The 21,315-nt window shown below is 36.8% G+C and overlaps 1 long non-coding RNA gene across 2 annotated transcripts; it reads right to left on the reverse strand.

The window, feature by feature from the left end:
• Positions 1-3,944: 3,944 nt before the first annotated feature.
• On the reverse strand, positions 3,945-8,443 carry LOC114160626 (uncharacterized). Of its 2 annotated transcripts, XR_003598813.1 has the most exons (7): positions 8,142-8,443; positions 7,391-7,408; positions 7,149-7,279; positions 6,908-7,029; positions 5,494-5,556; positions 4,080-4,145; positions 3,945-3,990 (listed from the first exon to the last, which is right to left on the reverse strand). It is a non-coding gene; the product is annotated as an uncharacterized LOC114160626 (long non-coding RNA). The 2 variants fall into 2 exon arrangements; XR_003598812.1 differs by lacking the exon at positions 8,142-8,443 and having other exon boundaries at positions 7,391-7,759.
• Positions 8,444-21,315: the final 12,872 nt, after the last annotated feature.

A 21,315-nucleotide genomic window follows, 5' to 3' on the forward strand; every position in this document is an offset into this window, starting at 1 on the left:
ATTTTTACTAGTATTTATATTTCTTCTTTCTTTACAGATGGACAGGGAGTTGCTATAAGGCTGTCCAAGCAAGTGAATGCCTGTAACAGGAAACTGAAGAAGATTGTTACAGAGTACAATAATCTGCAGTGGCCTCCACAAACTGGCATCTTTCCATCACATTTAGAATTTCGAGAATTGTGTGATGCCTCCTCCCAGCTGTACACATTGTTTGATGAACAAGTGAGTAGAATTGATCTAAAGGTTTTATTCAACTTTCTACATGCTGTTATTCACTTTATGTTGCTACTATGCTTTAACAAGGTTCCACTTGCAATTGTTCTCTTATTTTAAAGATTGAAGATCATGGTGTTGTTCCAAAGAACCTAAAAAGTCGAGCAATAGAAGCCCTGCATTTGAAGACTAGAGCAGCTGAAGAAAAGCTTCTACTTAAGAGAGAGATGAACACTGTCATTCTTCACCTTCATCAACAACATGGACATTTAAGTTCAGCTATAAATGATACTGCAGATCCTGGTTCAAAAGCTGTACTTCATCAAAACATTATCATGTTAGAAAAGAAAATGTACAGTGCAATGAACATGTTCAAGAGGTTTATCGAAGTTGGTGCCCCTCCTCCAAATCATCACCTACCAGAGTTTAACTCTTATTCTCAAGCACTTATGTCTCCATATCTACATTACATAGACTATGATGAAAGCATTGACGATAGAGAGGATGAAGAGGATGATGACGACAATGTTGACGAAGGAGAGAACAGCATAGATTGTGAATCATCTTCATGATTTATGGCCACTTACTGTCCTATGTGAAGAGCACATATTCCAGTATAAAAAGTTCATTGTTTGATGATTTTCATATAAGCTTTTTGTTCTAACATCTCAGTTTATTGCTTTTGATATTGTTGAGACATATCTGTTTTTTAAGTCAAGCTATATATAATCAAGGGCATTTTAGTTTTACTCATTACAGCTTTGTACTCTTTTTCCACATTTATTAATGTTCTTGTTCAGTATGACATTGTTAATGACTAAACTTCATTTACAGTTTGAATTTAACTCTTAATTTTGAGATGCTGCATAATGTGCTTTACATAATATCTTTAAATTTGGGCACAACAACGAAATAACTAAAACGTAGTGGACAAAAATTTTGTGATGTTCATATTTGAGAAATATTTGACTGTTATCCAAGAATTACATTATTTTGAAGGGCACTACTCTGTATTAAAAATTCATTAAGAGCTACGTCAGTGTTTCTGTGATATTTCAGACAGATTTCAAAACTTACAATATGGACCATTTGTAGCCTGTGTAGGGACTTACAAACTGGTTGATTTGATTTACCTTCCTGGTTTTAGTAAGAATGCCAGCAGCACCATAATATATCATCTGCAGTTGGATGATTGACTACTTTTTTAGGAGACCCCTCTCACCAGCATCCAGGTTGAGTGTTTGCTGTCTAAGCGCTCCTTCCACTGCTCCACCACTCAGATGGCTGCACAGACTAGTGAGAATTATCTTACTGTTAGATTTGCATTTAGTTTTGCAACTGTAAGGACATGTACATTCCTGGTTGTTTAAAAGATTATAGAGCAGTTAATATTAGTGTTGATGTTTGCGTTTTTCAGGAGGGCAACGCGAATATTGACGTCCTTCACACCAGATATTACATTAAAATTTAAGCACACAGCGGGATGGATCAGGCAGGAATATAAAGACAGAGAGTCTGAATAACACCAACTGTATGTCAGAAAATTCTGACATGTAGTCTTATGTGATTTGTCTCTGCTTACATAAAAAAAATATATGGGCCACTATGGAAAATGATGACAAACCATTTTGGGACCTATACTGTCTGCCCTCTTTTTTCCCTTATGGGGCCCACCTAGGTATGCCGGCTAGGGCATTATGACATAACTGTTTGTAACCTACCTGAGAAAGCGGCAACATACAGTCATATGAAAAAGTTTGGGCACCCCTATTAATCTTAATCATTTTTATGTATAAATATTTGGGTGTTTGCAAAAGCTACTTCAGTTTGATATATCTAATGGACAGTAATATTTCTGTGTCCATTAGACACAGAAATAAATGAGGTTTATTGGACTAACAGAAAATGTGCAGTACGCATTAACAGAAAATTTGACAGGTGCAAAAATATGGGCACCTCAACAGAAAAGTGACATTAATATTTATTAGATCTGCCTTTTGCAAAAATAACAGCCTGTAGTTGCTTCCTGTAGCTTTTAATGAGTTCTTTGATCCTGTATGAAGGTATTTTTGACCATTCCTCTTTACAAAACAATTCCAGTTGAGTTAAGTGTGATGGTTGCCGAGCATGGACAGTCCGCTTCAAATCATCCCAGATGTTCAATGATATTCAGGTCTGGACTGGGATGGCCATCCAGAACATTGCAATTGTTCCTCTGCATGAATGCCTGAGTAGATTTGGAGCGGTGTTTTGGATCATTGTCTTGCTGAAATATCCATCCCCGGCATAACTTCAACTTCGTATCAGCTTCTTGAACATTATTCTCAAGAATCTGTTGATATTGAGTGGAATCCATGTGACCCTCAACTTTAACAAGATTCCCAGTACCAGCATTGGCCACACAGCCCCAAAGCATGATGGAACCTCCACCAAATTTTACAGTGGGTAGCAAGTGTTTTTCTTGGAATGCTGTTTTTTTTTTCCCCCGCCATGCATAATGCCTTTTTTATGACCAAACAACTCAATCTTTGTTTCTTCAGTCCACAGGACCTTATTCCAAAATGAAGCTGGCTCGTCCAAATGTGCTTTTGCAGACCTCAAGCGGCTCTGTTTGAGGCGTAATTGCTGAAAAGGCTTCTTTTGCATCACTCTCCCATACAGCTTCTCCTTGTTAACACATACTATCTGTAATAGTGCAGCTAAACTAAATATGAGAAAAAAGTGAAGCCCTGATCATAGTTTAATACACTACACACTACAATTACACTCTCAATGACCATATACATTACTTTATAACAGCCTCGCACTTACAACTCACAGGGTCTTATTGTTGCGGCACACGTTCAATATTTGAAATGGAATGCGCCCCATCGCGGGTGCATTGATACACGGGGCGATGTCATGATTGAACTCACCTGTCTGAGTGGGTAGCAAATTCTGCTAAAGTAAGTAAATCACATTTTCCAGTCATAAATTGAAATTATCAGACAGAATGAAATCCTAATGTCAAATCGTATTAATAGTTTTCATTAAGCGGCAAAAAGTGTGTAACTGGTCACGTGGCGTGTCACCCACTGATAACCAATAGTAACGTGACGTTGTGGAACTACTGCATCCCACACTGGGATCTTCTCCAGCTGTGTCCTATCAACATGCCTGTCCTAACGATTTCGCGAAGGGAGAAAGTGCCTTTACCTGAACGTGTCGTCTTCTAACCTGGTCAATTTGTTTATTTAAAAGGAAAGATCTTACTCATTCTTTTGCTAAAGGGTATTATCTGTGCTACCATGTGGAAATTTTTCAAGTGTAATAGTAATGAGTTCAGCTAACATGCTCACTGATGTGTTCGTTTGATACCCAAATGTTTGTTACTATTTAAAGCACTCACATTTGACAGAATATCTTTTCAATACAAAAGCTTTTATTGATGCATTGTACATTTATCAATTGTTTAAGAAAAAACTACAGGAAATGCTAACATTGACAGCTGTCAGATGTCACAACTGTGACCAAATTAGAAGTGTCTTTTTTGCAGTCCCAGTGCAGACAATTTTTCAACGTTAAACATGTTAATGTTTCACCTTCGCTCTGAAAGACATAACAAGGCTCAACTTCTGGGAGTCTGACAATGACGACACAAGTTTTTCTTGAATCCACATGCCAGGTGTGACCACTGCTCACATGTGTTGCAACGTAGCCACTCACGCCACTTCTTCTTGGCATTTTTTTTCTCATCACTGAACAGACAGTGGCAGATGTTGCAAACATCCGTAGTATCTAAATAAAGAAAAATAAGTCATTTATTGACAAATGTAGTTTAAAAAACATAAAAGAAGCATAATGCCTTAATTTATTTAAATGCATACCATCTGTAGTCGGTTCTCTTGACAGCACTTCCGTCAAACCCATAGGCTCTGTTACGCTCCGCTCATCTAAAGAAGAATTAACAGCTTAGTTGCAATGTGATCTCAAGGTAGGTCATACCTTCAAGTAATGTTTAACATATTATACTTTATACGGGAATATGTTGAACTCAAGTGTTACTATCAGTTCTGTGTAAACAGCATATTTAAACATATTGAAACAATTTTGTTATTAATACTTTTTATTTTTATTCATTGTCGTCAAAATTAGGGCCCTGAGGATGGGCATCCTGCATGTTTTAGTTCTCTCACCGGTGGAAGTTACAGACGTTTCATCATGTCAACCTATTCATAGGCCTTGCATTAAACCAGGAACAGAACTAAGAAATGCAAGGTGCTGGCCGTTGAGGAACAATTTTGGGAACCCCTACTTTAAGCTATTGGTTAGTGTGATTTGTATGTAATTATTTCTGCAATTTTTTTTTATGTTGAAAACAAATTATTGCCTGCTCATTCATTAGTTCCGTAATTTGAGATGTCTTCTACTTCCTTAAAGTTAAACAAGTGATGCAAGATAAGCATCTATGCTTTAGTTCTGTAGTACTGTATTTTGTGCTACATCTAATTTAATAATTTCTTTAATGTTTGCATGTGTAATTAAAGCTGGAAATGTGGTTGATGTACATAGGGAATGAGAGTTTTCTGTGTTTTGTTGTGTGACTGATGGTCTCCACCTCAAGTGGTTTGAATAAGCAATAAAACATAACCAAACATAGTGCTGCAAAGTATTCGGATTTATGTCAGCTGTGACACCAGCCGCAACTATTACTTTTAACAGCTCACAATAAAATATTTCTGTATTCCGCATTTGTGAATGTGACTATTGTTCAGAGGGAACATCAGCTGTTGTGAGACTTGCCAACTTGCTAATTGTCATAACTACATTTGTTCAACAGTCTTAGCATGAGAAACGCATCACATGCACTATATTACACATACATTTTTGTACAACCACAATATCAATGCCGAGATGAATCTTGCAGACATTGACATGACAGTACAGCTATAATCCGACTATACATAATAGCCATATAGAACATTTTGAAAGGTGTTACATCCTCACTAATGAGATCACCCAATACACGTACCCCAAAGCGTATGTGATTTATCCAAGTATGGAATATTTATAATTTCTTAAACATATCTGGTTGTACGTCAGAGTGACCTAAAGACAAAGCTGGACTCCCCACACTTTTTGTATCTGAAAACCTATAAATCATCCGGAATACAAATTTTCCTAAGGAAGACCAGACATATTGTGTTACCGAGGGTGTAGTGCGCTTTGTAATATACCCACATAACATACATAACAACATTGTAATGGAGGACATTCAGGATAGACATGCAACGAACTTACCATTTGCACACATTGCATTCAAAATGTCTTCCACAGTTGGTGTCCTAATTTTCCTGCCGGGGTCTGATACAAAGAATAAAATATAATTATTGAAATTGTTTTTCCAATATATCTTCAATATGAGTACAATAAAATGCAATATCAAAACTTGAAGTACAAGTATCCAGGACATGGCTTAAACAGTATTTCTCAAGTACACATTGTGAAGTGTGAACGATTAAAGGTTTTCTTAAGGCTAATATTAATCAACACAACATTGTACTTTATTAATTTTAATGAACGAAAGGACAATTTCCCATACTTCAGGGTATATTTGTTTCATTTCTCGTTGTAAGTTGGCATCTGCTTCTGCAAAGTTTTTACAGTAACTATTCCATCACAGACCATAATTGCAAATAACTAAGCAGGTATCTGTTGGGATACACTGAATAGAATTGTCACAGGGAAAGAGATTTATTTCTAATATAAATCTGATATAAAAACCATATATACAATTTCAAATGGAATTGTATGATTAAAACAAGTCCAAAAAACCCCCCCTATTACATGGAAAGGGATACTGAATGAAGTCCTTCCAATAAGGACCGCTTGTTTTACTTCTCTGTCTGGTGGTTGTAACCTCCTCAACATGTCAATTTTCTTCTTTGGCCTTCTAATGAGCCATGATTGAATCCAGGTGTGTTAACCTAGATTCAATCATGGCTCAAGGGCATGAAGGTTCCAGCCCTTGAGAATCAACTTTGGAAACCACTGTTCTAGAAAGTAAATCGAACAGAACAATGCAAGTATTACACAACTACAAAATAACTAAGGCAAGATACTTTTTCCAAAAATTAAGTTTATGAATAGCCTGGTAAAAAAATGACCCATTGTACTACACATTGAAGCATCCAGAGGGTCTGGGCTATGGCTATTGAGACACTATTGCTCACTTAACACTCATTTAACACCTCTGTAGAGGTGTTAAATTTTACCCAGTCGCTAATGTTTGTCTGTGAAGTATGTCATGTGCCAGTTCAATGCCAAAAATTCTACTTGAAATTGCATTCGCTGCAAATAAATAAATAAATAAAATAAATAAATACATAAAATCTGTCACTACAAAGACAGAAGACCTCATCGAGGCAGCTGTCCATGTTAATTCCATATTTGGAAGGCCAACAAAGACTGAATGGCTTCCTTTACTTTGCTACAACTACAGGCGGACTGCAATTCTAAAACAGCACAGAAAATTGGCAGTCTTAACAACTTCTCCTTCTGTTTACTGATTGGCACAATGAAACGTCTGCGGGAGATAATCCGAGTCAAGGGGAGAAAGCAAAGGCTGTGCTGTAAGTGAGAATTGCAATGATCAGGCTAGCTATACACACAACAATGCTTGTCAACATAACAGCTACAGTAAATCCTCTCTCACCCTTGTTCTTTAACTGATCCCTGCAGAACAGGTTGTAACCAGACAGGTCCTTGGTGTATAACTTCTTGTTTTTAGGTTGAGAAGAAGATGGGGTTTTTTCTTCTATAGTTTCCAATCCAGTTCTAAAAAACACAAAAGTCTTGTTACAAAACAGGAAGCTTGAATTTATTTTTATATAAAATTGCATCTTGCCTTCTGAATTCTGAAATTGAACGGCTAGAAAGAACTTTGGTAAACATACATCAATGACAAACGGTGGCAAGCCAGTGGCCTGGGATGCCGCTCCAACCAGTGGAGATCCCACCCTGGTCATCCCTTCTTTATAGGCTTTCTGGAGGAAGACCTTCGCTTCCTCCGAGATATGTGTTCTCTCTTATCATGAAATGAAAAAAGCAGAGCATATAAAAAAATAATATTCAGGAGAAACACATATTTTCTTAGATCTTGCTGTATAGCTCAATGTTTAAGAGATGCTACACATACCTCTTCTTGACATGGAACCTAAAACAAAGACAGAAAATACAACCATGAATATGAATAAACAGAAGGTAGCTGTTTTTTCTGGTATGTGATAAATAAATATTAGCATGCATTGTGCTTGCAGGGTATCCCCCAGAAAACATGGTAAGCCCGGTGGTTGAGTTTTATGACAGTCAGTCATCCTGTAGCTGGTCATGTTTTTGAGATAAAAAATGTTAAATGTTGACGGGAAATTTGAAATTACATTTTGAGAATTATGTGTTATTGAAAGATTGGAAGATTAATACTTGAACAATAACTATAAAGTCATAGAAAATGCAAACGTTTTACAAAGACTTAAATAAATAAACAATGCTTCGCCTGGTGGGGCAACAATTAAAGAATGATGGCCTCAGGGCTTATAATACGAATCCTAACATTAAATCAATATACTGATATAAACTAGTATACTGAAAAGTATACGGTTTTTTAAGATATATGAAACAAAATTTTAGCACATTGTTATTAAAGGTATGAAGGACAGCTACATTTGAATGTGACTGGCTTTTAAGAGGCTACTTTAGCGAGCTAAAGTAGCCTTTTTTTCTACCAAATAGGGTTAAAAACGTGTCTAAATCTGTACAAACACATGCTGTGCCACATACTCGCTAACATTAACTCATAGAACTACCATCAGCAGATTTATAAATGTAGACTTTCGGTCTTTTGAGGTTTTTTACTACATTTTTATTTGACAGATTCAGGTGCTACTCACCAGCTCCGACCGTGGAAAGTGTCGCGTCGAATGACGTAAGCTTCTTCTTCTTCTTCTTCTCTAATGTTTTGTCGGGTGCAATCCGTAATTTATTATTATTACTACTAATACAAATATTAAACATTTTCATATGGTACAAACACAGATTTTCATATAATCATATGAGCAAATCCATCCGTATTTTTATTTTTAATTTTTTAAATTAAAAATAAGATTAGGGCCAACCCTAACTTCTTCTTATCATTATTAATGGATTGCAAGCAACTTCGGATGTACATACAGCCACCTAGTGGAAGGCTATGAGGTTGGGCAACTCATAACACTATATAGCTCTAGAATATACCTTTTAATTTCATTGTATGCTTATATATATATATATATATATATATATATATATATATATATAAAATTGCACGACCGGAAGATAAAAACACGGCATGTATTGAGAGAACACGTCTTGTAAAGATCCAATAAAATTAACCAAGTATGTTAAATGTTGGCATTTATTTTGAGTGAATTATTGGAAAAAATCCAAAGAAATAAAAGGCATATTGGAAATATAGGTCTTTAAAAAGCGAACAAAAATAAACAAAACAGAAAAAAAAAAAAAACTCCGGTTTTACATTTTAGTGAGTTGTTTTTAAATACTGTAACGATTATTACAATACCTAATTAAAATCTTATGACGGATACGTTTGGCTTTTGTATTTTTAGTAAATTCTTAATATCCTGTTCAAATTCGCAGATAAATTATAAATAAAGGTTTTTAAAAAAAGGTTAAAAAAAAGGTTCTATTAGCGACAAGCGGCTGTTATCACCGATAGAATGGTTGATAATGGTTGATAACAGCCTGCTAGCAGGTAGAGCAGGGACCAACTGAGGCCATTCAATGGGGCTGATAACCACTGATGATCGCCATTCTATGGGATGATAACATCCGAAGCGGGTGGAATATTGAGTGTAGTGCTGAAAATTCACATATTGTCACTTTTTCACTTCTCTCGCTGAGAAAACGCTTTTTTGGTCTCTAACATTCAAAACTCATGAAACTCAAAATTTAGACTTGGTTCCAGCTTCAAACCACCAGAACTACTGCATCTCAACATTTCTATGCTGTTTCAAAGTTAATAAGGCTGAATATTGAGTGTAGTGCTGAAAATTCACATATTGTCACTTTTTCACTTCTCTCGCTGAGAAAACGCTTTTTTGGTCTCTAACATTCAAAACTCATGAAACTCAAAATTTAGACTTGGTTCCAGCTTCAAACCACCAGAACTACTGCATCTCAACATTTCTATGCTGTTCCAAAGCTAATAAGGCTGAATATTGAGTGTAGTGCTGAAAATTCACATATTGTCACTTTTTCACTTCTCTCGCTGAGAAAACGCTTTTTTGGTCTCTAACATTGAAAACTCATGAAACTCAAAATTTAGACTTGGTTCCAGCTTCAAACCACCAGAACTACTGCATCTCAACATTTCTATGCTGTTCCAAAGCTAATAAGACTGAATATTGAGTGTAGTGCTGAAAATTCACATATTGTCACTTTTTCACTTCTCTCGCTGAGAAAACGCTTTTTTGGTCTCTAACATTCAAAACTCATGAAACTCAAAATTTATACTTGGTTCCAGCTTCAAACCACCAGAACTACTGCATCTCAACATTTCTATGCTGTTCCAAAGCTAATAAGACTGAATATTGAGTGTAGTGCTGAAAATTCACATATTGTCACTTTTTCACTTCTCTCGCTGAGAAAACGCTTTTTTGGTCTCTACCATTCAAAACTCATGAAACTCAAAATTTAGATTTGGTTCCAGCTTCAAACCACCAGAACTACTGCATCTCAACATTTCTATGCTGTTTCAAAGTTAATAAGGCTGAATATTGAGTGTAGTGCTGAAAATTCACATATTGTCACTTTGTTACTTCTCTCGCTGAGATAAAGCTTTTTTGGTCTCTAACATTCAAAACTCATGAAACTCAAAATTTAGACTTGGTTCCAGCTTCAAACCACCAGAACTACTGCATCTCAACATTTCTATGCTGTTCCAAAGCTAATAAGGCTGAATATTGAGAGTAGTGCTGAAAATTCACATATTGTCACTTTTTCACTTCTCTTGCTGAGAAAACGCTTTTTTGGTCTGTAACATTCAAAACTCATGAAACTCAAAATTTAGACTTGGTTCCAGCTTCAAACCACCAGAACTACTGCATCTCAACATTTCTATGCTGTTCCAAAGCTAATAAGACTGAATATTGAGTGTAGTGCTGAAAATTCACATATTGTCACTTTTTCACTTCTCTCGCTGAGAAAACGCTTTTTTGGTCTCTAACATTCAAAACTCATGAAACTCAAAATTTAGACTTGGTTCCAGCTTCAAACCACCAGAACTACTGCATCTCAACATTTCTATGCTGTTTCAAAGTTAATATCGGTGGAAATTCAGCGTAGTGCTGAAAATTCACATATTGTCACTTTTTTACTTCTCTCGCTGAGAAAACGCTTTTTTGGTCTCTAACATTCAAAACTCATGAAACTCAAAATTTAGACTTGGTTCCAGCTTCAAACCACCAGAACTACTGCATCTAAGCATTTCTATGCTGTTCCAAAGCTAATAAGGCTGAATATTGAGTGTAGTGCTGAAAATTCACATATTGTCACTTTTTCACTTCTCTCGCTGAGAAAACGCTTTTTTGGTCTCTAACATTCAAAACTCATGAAACTCAAAATTTAGACTTGGTTCCAGCTTCAAACCACCAGAACTACTGCATCTCAACATTTCTATGCTGTTCCAAAGCTAATAAGGCTGAATATTGAGTGTAGTGCTGAAAATTCACATATTGTCACTTTTTCACTTCTCTCGCTGAGAAAACGCTTTTTTGGTCTCTAACATTCAAAACTCATGAAACTCAAAATTTAGACTTGGTTCCAGCTTCAAACCACCAGAACTACTGCATCTCAACATTTCTATGCTGTTCCAAAGCTAATAAGACTGAATATTGAGTGTAGTGCTGAAAATTCACATATTGTCACTTTTTCACTTCTCTCGCTGAGAAAACGCTGTTTTGGTCTCTAACATTCAAAACTCATGAAACTCAAAATTTAGATTTGGTTCCAGCTTCAAACCACCAAAACTACTGCATCTCAACATTTCTATGCTGTTTCAAAGTTAATATCGGTGGAAATTGAGCGTAGTGCTGAAAATTCACATATTGTCACTTTTTTACTTCTCTCGCTGAGATAAAGGTTTTTTGGTCTCTAACATTGAAAACTCATGAAACTCAAAAGTTAGACTTGGTTCCAGCTTCAAACCACCAGAACTACTGCATCTCAACATTTCTATGCTGTTCCAAAGCTAATAAGGCTGAATATTGAGTGTAGTGCTGGAAATTCACATATTGTCACTTTTTCACTTCTCTCGCTGAGAAAACGCTTTTTTGGTCTCTAACATTCAAAACTCATGAAACTCAAAATTTAGACTTGGTTCCAGCTTCAAACCACCAGAACTACTGCATCTAAGCATTTCTATGCTGTTCCAAAGCTAATAAGGCTGAATATTGAGTGTAGTGCTGAAAATTCACATATTGTCACTTTTTCACTTCTCTCGCTGAGAAAACGCTTTTTTGGTCTCTAACATTCAAAACTCATAAAACTCAAAATTTAGACTTGGTTCCAGCTTCAAACCACCAGAACTACTGCATCTAAGCATTTCTATGCTGTTCCAAAGCTAATAAGAATGAATATTGAGTGTAGTGCTGAAAATTCACATATTGTCACTTTTTCACTTCTCTCGCTGAGAAAACGCTTTTTTGGTCTCTAACATTGAAAACTCATGAAACTCAAAATTTAGATTTGGTTCCAGCTTCAAACCACCAGAACTACTGCATCTCAACATTTCTATGCTGTTTCAAAGTTAATATCGGTGGAAATTGAGCGTAGTGCTGAAAATTCACATATTGTCACTGTTTTACTTCTCTCGCTGAGATAAAGGTTTTTTGGTCTCTAACATTGAAAACTCATGAAACTCACAAGTTAGACTTGGTTCCAGCTTCAAACCACCAGAACTACTGCATCTAAGCATTTCTATGCTGTTCCAAAGCTAATAAGGCTGAATATTGAGTGCTGAAAATTCACATATTGTCTCTTTTTCACTTCTCTCGCTGAGAAAACGCTTTTTTGGTCTCTAACATTCAAAACTCATGAAACTCAAAATTTAGACTTGGTTCCAGCTTCAAACCACCAGAACTACTGCATCTAAGCATTTCTATGCTGTTCCAAAGCAAACAAGGCTGAATATTGAGTGTAGTTCTGAAAATTCACATATTGTCACTTTTTCACTTCTCTCGCTGAGAAAACGCTTTTTTGGTCGCTAACATTCAAAACTCATGAAACTGAAAATTTAGACTTGGTTCCAACTTAACACCACCAGAAGTACTGCATCTCAACATTTCTATGCTGTTCCAAAGCTAATAAGGCTAAATATTGAGTGTAGTGCTGAAAATTCACATATTGTCTCTTTTTCACTTCTCTCGCTGAGAAAACGCTTTTTTGGTCGCTAACATTCAAAACTCATGAAACTCAAAATTTAGACTTGGTTCCAGCTTCAAACCACCAGAACTACTGCATCTCAACATTTCTATGCTGTTCCAAAGCTAATAAGGCTGAATATTGAGTGTAGTGCTGGAAATTCACATATTGTCACTTTTTCACTTCTCTCGCTGAGAAAACGCTTTTTTGGTCTCTAACATTCAAAACTCATGAAACTCAAAATTTAGACTTGGTTCCAGCTTCAAACCACCAGAACTACTGCATCTAAGCATTTCTATGCTGTTCCAACGCTAATAAGCCTGAATATTGAGTGTAGTGCTGAAAATTCACATATTGTCACTTTTTCACTTCTCTCGCTGAGAAAACGCTTTTTTGGTCTCTAACATTCAAAACTCATGAAACTCAAAATTTAGACTTGGTTCCAGCTTCAAACCACCAGAACTACTGCATCTAAGCATTTCTATGCTGTTCCAAAGCTAACAAGGCTGAATATTGAGTGTAGTTCTGAAAATTCACATATTGTCACTTTTTCACTTCTCTCGCTGAGAAAACGCTTTTTTGGTCGCTAACATTCAAAACTCATGAAACTGAAAATTTAGACTTGGTTCCAACTTAACACCACCAGAAGTACTGCATCTCAACATTTCTATGCTGTTCCAAAGCTAATAAGGCTAAATATTGAGTGTAGTGCTGAAAATTCACATATTGTCTCTTTTTCACTTCTCTCGCTGAGAAAACGCTTTTTTGGTCGCTAACATTCAAAACTCATGAAACTCAAAATTTAGACTTGGTTCCAGCTTCAAACCACCAGAACTACTGCATCTCAACATTTCTATGCTGTTCCAAAGCTAATAAGGCTGAATATTGAGTGTAGTGCTGAAAATTCACATATTGTCACTTTTTCACTTCTCTCGCTGAGAAAACGCTTTTTTGGTCTCTAACATTCAAAACTCATGAAACTCAAAATTTAGACTTGGTTCCAGCTTCAAACCACCAGAACTACTGCAAATAAGCATTTCTATGCTGTTCCAAAGCTAATAAGGCTGAATATTGAGTGTAGTTCTGAAAATTCACATATAGTCACTTTTTCACTTCTCTCGCTGAGAAAACGCTTTTTTGGTCGCTAACATTCAAAACTCATGAAACTCAAAATTTAGACTTGGTTCCAGCTTCAAACCACCAGAACTACTGCATCTAAGCATTTCTATGCTGTTCCAACGCTAATAAGGCTGAATATTGAGTGTAGTTCTGAAAATTCACATATTGTCACTTTTTCACTTCTCTCGCTGAGAAAACGCTTTTTTGGTCGCTAACATTCAAAACTCATGAAACTCAAAATTTAGACTTGGTTCCAACGTCACACCACCAGAACTACTGCATCTCAACATTTCTATGCTGTTCCAAAGCTAATAAGGCTAAATATTGAGTGTGGTGCTGAAAATTCACATATTGTCACTTTTTCACTTCTCTCGCTGAGAAAACGCTTTTTTGGTCTCTGACATTCAAAACTCATGAAACTCAAAATTTAGACTTGGTTCCAGCTTCAAACCACCAGAACTACTGCAAGAACAGCATTTCTATGCTGTTCCAAAGCTAATAAGGCTGAAAATTTAACGCAGTGCTGAAAATTCACATATTGTCACTTTTTCACTTCTCTCGCTGAGAAAACGCTTTTTTGGTCTCTGACATTCAAAACTCATGAAACTCAAAATTTAGACTTGGTTCCAGCTTCAAACCACCAGAACTACTGCATCTCAGCATTTCTATGCTGTTCCAAAGCTAGTAAGGCTGAAAATTGAACGCAGTGCTGAAAATTCCCATATTGTCACTTTTTCACTTCTCTCGCTGAGAAAACGCTTTTTTGGTCTCTGACATTCAAAACTCATGAAACTCAAAATTTAGACTTGGTTCCAGCTTCAAACCACCAGAACTACTGCATCTCAGCATTTCTACGCTGTTCCAAAGCTAATAAGGCTGAAAATTGAACGCAGTGCTGAAAATTCACATATTGTCACTTTTTCACTTCTCTCGCTGAGAAAACGCTTTTTTGGTCTCTGACATTCAAAACTCATGAAACTCAAAATTTAGACTTGGTTCCAGCTTCAAACCACCAGAACTACTGCATCTCAGCATTTCTATGCTGTTCCAAAGCTAATAAGGCTGAAAATTGAACGCAGTGCTGAAAATTCACATATTGTCACTTTTTCACTTCTCTCGCTGAGAAAACGCTTTTTTGGTCTCTGACATTCAAAACTCATGAAACTCAAAATTTAGACTTGGTTCCAGCTTCAAACCACCAGAACTACTGCATCTCAGCATTTCTATGCTGTTCCAAAGCTAATAAGGCTGAAAATTGAACGCAGTGCTGAAAATTCACATATTGTCACTTTTTCACTTCTCTCGCTGAGAAAACGCTTTTTTGGTCTCTGACATTCAAAACTCATGAAACTCAAAATTTAGACTTGGTTCCAGCTTCAAACCACCAGAACTACTGCATCTCAGCATTTCTATGCTGTTCCAAAGCAAATAAGGCTGAAAATTGAACGCAGTGCTGAAAATTCACATATTGTCACTTTTTCACTTCTCTCGCTGAGAAAACGCTTTTTTGGTCTCTGACATTCAAAACTCATGAAACTCAAAATTTAGACTTGGTTCCAGCTTCAAACCACCAGAACTACTGCATCTCAGCATTTCTATGCTGTTCCAAAGCTAATAAGGCTGAAAATTGAACGCAGTGCTGAAAATTCACATATTGTCACTTTTTCACTTCTCTCGCTGAGAAAACGCTTTTTTGGTCTCTGACATTCAAAACTCATGAAACTCAAAATTTAGACTTGGTTCCAGCTTCAAACCACCAGAACTACTGCATCTCAGCATTTCTATGCTGTTCCAAAGCTAATAAGGCTGAAAATTGAACGCAGTGCTGAAAATTCACATATTGTCACTTTTTCACTTCTCTCGCTGAGAAAACGCTTTTTTGGTCTCTGACATTCAAAACTCATGAAACTCAAAATTTAGACTTGGTTCCAGCTTCAAACCACCAGAACTACTGCAAGAACAGCATTTCTATGCTGTTCCAAAGCTAATAAGGCTGAAAATTGAACGCAGTGCTGAAAATTCACATATTGTCACTTTTTCACTTCTCTCGCTGAGAAAACGCTTTTTTGGTCTCTGACATTCAAAACTCATGAAACTCAAAATTTAGACTTGGTTCCAGCTTCAAACCACCAGAACTACTGCATCTCAGCATTTCTATGCTGTTCCAAAGCTAATAAGGCTGAAAATTGAACGCAGTGCTGAAAATTCACATATTGTCACTTTTTCACTTCTCTCGCTGAGAAAACGCTTTTTTGGTCTCTGACATTCAAAACTCATGAAACTCAAAATTTAGACTTGGTTCCAGCTTCAAACCACCAGAACTACTGCATCTCAGCATTTCTATGCTGTTCCAAAGCTAATAAGGCTGAAAATTGAACGCAGTGCTGAAAATTCACATATTGTCACTTTTTCACTTCTCTCGCTGAGAAAACGCTTTTTTGGTCTCTGACATTCAAAACTCATGAAACTCAAAATTTAGACTTGGTTCCAGCTTCAAACCACCAGAACTACTGCATCTCAGCATTTCTATGCTGTTCCAAAGCTAATAAGGCTGAAAATTGAACGCAGTGCTGAAAATTCCCATATTGTCACTTTTTCACTTCTCTCGCTGAGAAAACGCTTTTTTGGTCTCTGACATTCAAAACTCATGAAACTCAAAATTTAGACTTGGTTCCAGCTTCAAACCACCAGAACTACTGCATCTCAGCATTTCTATGCTGTTCCAAAGCTAATAAGGCTGAAAATTGAACGCAGTGCTGAAAATTCACATATTGTCACTTTTTCACTTCTCTCGCTGAGAAAACGCTTTTTTGGTCTCTGACATTCAAAACTCATGAAACTCAAAATTTAGACTTGGTTCCAGCTTCAAACCACCAGAACTACTGCATCTCAGCATTTCTATGCTGTTCCAAAGCTAATAAGGCTGAAAATTGAACGCAGTGCTGAAAATTCACATATTGTCACTTTTTCACTTCTCTCGCTGAGAAAACGCTTTTTTGGTCTCTGACATTCAAAACTCATGAAACTCAAAATTTAGACTTGGTTCCAGCTTCAAACCACCAGAACTACTGCATCTCAGCATTTCTATGCTGTTCCAAAGCTAATAAGGCTGAAAATTGAACGCAGTGCTGAAAATTCACATATTGTCACTTTTTCACTTCTCTCGCTGAGAAAACGCTTTTTTGGTCTCTGACATTCAAAACTCATGAAACTCAAAATTTAGACTTGGTTCCAGCTTCAAACCACCAGAACTACTGCATCTCAGCATTTCTATGCTGTTCCAAAGCTAATAAGGCTGAAAATTGAACGCAGTGCTGAAAATTCACATATTGTCACTTTTTCACTTCTCTCGCTGAGAAAGCTTTTTTGGTCTCTGACATTCAAAACTCATGAAACTCAAAATTTAGACTTGGTTCCAGCTTCAAACCACCAGAACTACTGCATCTCAGCATTTCTATGCTGTTCCAAAGCTAATAAGGCTGAAAATTGAACGCAGTGCTGAAAATTCACATATTGTCACTTTTTCACTTCTCTCGCTGAGAAAACGCTTTTTTGGTCTCTGACATTCAAAACTCATGAAACTCAAAATTTAGACTTGGTTCCAGCTTCAAACCACCAGAACTACTGCATCTCAGCATTTCTATGCTGTTCCAAAGCTAATAAGGCTGAAAATTGAACGCAGTGCTGAAAATTCACATATTGTCACTTTTTCACTTCTCTCGCTGAGAAAACGCTTTTTTGGTCTCTGACATTCAAAACTCATGAAACTCAAAATTTAGACTTGGTTCCAGCTTCAAACCACCAGAACTACTGCATCTCAGCATTTCTATGCTGTTCCAAAGCTAATAAGGCTGAAAATTGAACGCAGTGCTGAAAATTCACATATTGTCACTTTTTCACTTCTCTCGCTGAGAAAACGCTTTTTTGGTCTCTGACATTCAAAACTCATGAAACTCAAAATTTAGACTTGGTTCCAGCTTCAAACCACCAGAACTACTGCATCTCAGCATTTCTATGCTGTTCCAAAGCTAATAAGGCTGAAAATTGAACGCAGTGCTGAAAATTCACATATTGTCACTTTTTCACTTCTCTCGCTGAGAAAACGCTTTTTTGGTCTCTGACATTCAAAACTCATGAAACTCAAAATTTAGACTTGGTTCCAGCTTCAAACCACCAGAACTACTGCATCTCAGCATTTCTATGCTGTTCCAAAGCTAATAAGGCTGAAAATTGAACGCAGTGCTGAAAATTCACATATTGTCACTTTTTCACTTCTCTCGCTGAGAAAACGCTTTTTTGGTCTCTGACATTCAAAACTCATGAAACTCAAAATTTAGACTTGGTTCCAGCTTCAAACCACCAGAACTACTGCATCTCAGCATTTCTATGCTGTTCCAAAGCTAATAAGGCTGAAAATTGAACGCAGTGCTGAAAATTCACATATTGTCACTTTTTCACTTCTCTCGCTGAGAAAACGCTTTTTTGGTCTCTGACATTCAAAACTCATGAAACTCAAAATTTAGACTTGGTTCCAGCTTCAAACCACCAGAACTACTGCATCTCAGCATTTCTATGCTGTTCCAAAGCTAATAAGGCTGAAAATTGAACGCAGTGCTGAAAATTCACATATTGTCACTTTTTCACTTCTCTCGCTGAGAAAACGCTTTTTTGGTCTCTGACATTCAAAACTCATGAAACTCAAAATTTAGACTTGGTTCCAGCTTCAAACCACCAGAACTACTGCATCTCAGCATTTCTATGCTGTTCCAAAGCTAATAAGGCTGAAAATTGAACGCAGTGCTGAAAATTCACATATTGTCACTTTTTCACTTCTCTCGCTGAGAAAACGCTTTTTTGGTCTCTGACATTCAAAACTCATGAAACTCAAAATTTAGACTTGGTTCCAGCTTCAAACCACCAGAACTACTGCATCTCAGCATTTCTATGCTGTTCCAAAGCTAATAAGGCTGAAAATTGAACGCAGTGCTGAAAATTCACATATTGTCACTTTTTCACTTCTCTCGCTGAGAAAACGCTTTTTTGGTCTCTGACATTCAAAACTCATGAAACTCAAAATTTAGACTTGGTTCCAGCTTCAAACCACCAGAACTACTGCATCTCAGCATTTCTATGCTGTTCCAAAGCTAATAAGGCTGAAAATTGAACGCAGTGCTGAAAATTCACATATTGTCACTTTTTCACTTCTCTCGCTGAGAAAACGCTTTTTTGGTCTCTGACATTCAAAACTCATGAAACTCAAAATTTAGACTTGGTTCCAGCTTCAAACCACCAGAACTACTGCATCTCAGCATTTCTATGCTGTTCCAAAGCTAATAAGGCTGAAAATTGAACGCAGTGCTGAAAATTCACATATTGTCACTTTTTCACTTCTCTCGCTGAGAAAACGCTTTTTTGGTCTCTGACATTCAAAACTCATGAAACTCAAAATTTAGACTTGGTTCCAGCTTCAAACCACCAGAACTACTGCATCTCAGCATTTCTATGCTGTTCCAAAGCTAATAAGGCTGAAAATTGAACGCAGTGCTGAAAATTCACATATTGTCACTTTTTCACTTCTCTCGCTGAGAAAACGCTTTTTTGGTCTCTGACATTCAAAACTCATGAAACTCAAAATTTAGACTTGGTTCCAGCTTCAAACCACCAGAACTACTGCATCTCAGCATTTCTATGCTGTTCCAAAGCTAATAAGGCTGAAAATTGAACGCAGTGCTGAAAATTCACATATTGTCACTTTTTCACTTCTCTCGCTGAGAAAACGCTTTTTTGGTCTCTGACATTCAAAACTCATGAAACTCAAAATTTAGACTTGGTTCCAGCTTCAAACCACCAGAACTACTGCATCTCAGCATTTCTATGCTGTTCCAAAGCTAATAAGGCTGAAAATTGAACGCAGTGCTGAAAATTCACATATTGTCACTTTTTCACTTCTCTCGCTGAGAAAACGCTTTTTTGGTCTCTGACATTCAAAACTCATGAAACTCAAAATTTAGACTTGGTTCCAGCTTCAAACCACCAGAACTACTGCATCTCAGCATTTCTATGCTGTTCCAAAGCTAATAAGGCTGAAAATTGAACGCAGTGCTGAAAATTCCCATATTGTCACTTTTTCACTTCTCTCGCTGAGAAAACGCTTTTTTTGGTCTCTGACATTCAAAACTCATGAAACTCAAAATTTAGACTTGGTTCCAGCTTCAAACCACCAGAACTACTGCATCTCAGCATTTCTATGCTGTTCCAAAGCTAATAAGGCTGAAAATTGAACGCAGTGCTGAAAATTCACATATTGTCACTTTTTCACTTCTCTCGCTGAGAAAACGCTTTTTTGGTCTCTGACATTCAAAACTCATGAAACTCAAAATTTAGACTTGGTTCCAGCTTCAAACCACCAGAACTACTGCATCTCAGCATTTCTATGCTGTTCCAAAGCTAATAAGGCTGAAAATTGAACGCAGTGCTGAAAATTCACATATTGTCACTTTTTCACTTCTCTCGCTGAGAAAACGCTTTTTTGGTCTCTGACATTCAAAACTCATGAAACTCAAAATTTAGACTTGGTTCCAGCTTCAAACCACCAGAACTACTGCATCTCAGCATTTCTATGCTGTTCCAAAGCTAATAAGGCTGAAAATTGAACGCAGTGCTGAAAATTCACATATTGTCACTTTTTCACTTCTCTCGCTGAGAAAACGCTTTTTTGGTCTCTGACATTCAAAACTCATGAAACTCAAAATTTAGACTTGGTTCCAGCTTCAAACCACCAGAACTACTGCATCTCAGCATTTCTATGCTGTTCCAAAGCTAATAAGGCTGAAAATTGAACGCAGTGCTGAAAATTCACATATTGTCACTTTTTCACTTCTCTCGCTGAGAAAACGCTTTTTTGGTCTCTGACATTCAAAACTCATGAAACTCAAAATTTAGACTTGGTTCCAGCTTCAAACCACCAGAACTACTGCATCTCAGCATTTCTATGCTGTTCCAAAGCTAATAAGGCTGAAAATTGAACGCAGTGCTGAAAATTCACATATTGTCACTTTTTCACTTCTCTCGCTGAGAAAACGCTTTTTTGGTCTCTGACATTCAAAACTCATGAAACTCAAAATTTAGACTTGGTTCCAGCTTCAAACCACCAGAACTACTGCATCTCAGCATTTCTATGCTGTTCCAAAGCTAATAAGGCTGAAAATTGAACGCAGTGCTGAAAATTCACATATTGTCACTTTTTCACTTCTCTCGCTGAGAAAACGCTTTTTTGGTCTCTGACATTCAAAACTCATGAAACTCAAAATTTAGACTTGGTTCCAGCTTCAAACCACCAGAACTACTGCATCTCAGCATTTCTATGCTGTTCCAAAGCTAATAAGGCTGAAAATTGAACGCAGTGCTGAAAATTCACATATTGTCACTTTTTCACTTCTCTCGCTGAGAAAAACGCTTTTTTGGTCTCTGACATTCAAAACTCATGAAACTCAAAATTTAGACTTGGTTCCAGCTTCAAACCACCAG

Source organism: Xiphophorus couchianus, chromosome 17 (genome assembly GCF_001444195.1).
Source record: "Xiphophorus couchianus chromosome 17, X_couchianus-1.0, whole genome shotgun sequence".
NCBI lineage: Eukaryota > Metazoa > Chordata > Actinopteri > Cyprinodontiformes > Poeciliidae > Xiphophorus > Xiphophorus couchianus.